Source organism: Cetorhinus maximus, chromosome 38, assembly GCF_964194155.1.
Source record: "Cetorhinus maximus chromosome 38, sCetMax3.hap1.1, whole genome shotgun sequence".
Lineage (NCBI taxonomy): Eukaryota > Metazoa > Chordata > Chondrichthyes > Lamniformes > Cetorhinidae > Cetorhinus > Cetorhinus maximus.
In genome coordinates this window covers 5,268,017-5,269,153 of record NC_135916.1, presented here as the reverse complement: position 1 = coordinate 5,269,153, position 1,137 = coordinate 5,268,017, and the positions used below count along the sequence as shown (strand labels likewise).

The 1,137-nt window shown below is 47.6% G+C and overlaps 1 non-coding gene across 1 annotated transcript; it reads right to left on the bottom strand.

Moving 5' to 3' along the window:
- Positions 1-586: 586 nt before the first annotated feature.
- trnaa-cgc (transfer RNA alanine (anticodon CGC)) lies at positions 587-658 on the bottom strand. The gene has a single exon. It is a non-coding gene; the product is annotated as a tRNA-Ala (tRNA).
- Between the last annotated feature and the right edge of the window lie 479 nt (positions 659-1,137).

Here is a 1,137-nt window from a genome sequence, read left to right as displayed (position 1 = left end):
AAAGAGCAAGAGGCTAGCAAACCGGCGGCGAATAACTCACCTCCTGACTCCCTAGAGCCTGTTCAATATCTACAAGGCACAAGGTAGATGTGTGATGGAAAACTCTCCACTTGCCTGAATGAGCGCAGTTCCAAGAACACTCAAGAATATTGCCACCATCTGGGCCAAGGAAGCCCCCTTTACCGGTGAACATCCACTCCCTCCACCACCGACGCACAGTGGCAACACATGTACATGTGTACCATGTACAAGATGAACTGTAGCAACTCGCTCTGCATCCTTAAAAACACCTTCCAAATCCACGACTGATTTCTCCCAGAAGAACCCAGAAGTGCAGACACTTGGGAAGACCACCACCTGGAAGTTCACTCCAAGCCACTCACCACCCTGGATTGGATATATCGGCCGTTCCTTCACTGTCCCTATGACAAAATCCAGGGATCTCCCCGTCTAACCTACACCACAGGGACTGCAGCGGTTCAAGGCGGCAGTTCAACGCCACATTCTGAGGGGGCAATTAGAGATGGGCAATAAATGCTAGACTCTCCTGCCCCATCCGCATCCCGTGAATGAATAATAAGTGAAGTGGAGATGCCGGGGATTGAACCCGGGGCCTCACACATGCGAAGCGTGCGCTCTACCGCTGAGCTACATCCCCACTGGACTGCAACTGTTAAACAATAGTTGTAGTGTGGAGAAATAGGCCCTCTTTCTTATTTCAGTCCTATTTCGTCTTCAAATTAGACCTGAGTGATTTTGAATCGTAATCTATTTCACAGTCATTGTCCCATTTTGCCAGATAAACAAAGAGGGTTAGTCTAGCTTTATCTCCATCATGTGGGAGGTCATTTCCGGCCGCGATGTGGCCGCTTTAAAGACTTTGGCCGAATGTCAGTAACTCAAGGATCGTGACCAAGAGTAAAAAGTCCATGATCTCTGGATCTTGATCCGCCAATGGGAGCTGTTTCTTTCTGTCTGTGCAGGTGAAGCGTGGTGGGCTAGTGGAAGGGAGGAGTTATATATTTTATATATCTCGGAGATAAGCAGAGATGACACCAGTTTCTCAGCTAAAACTAATTCCTAACACCTACCACTACAAATATAACTTAATTAAACTATCTCTACTTCCTAACACGG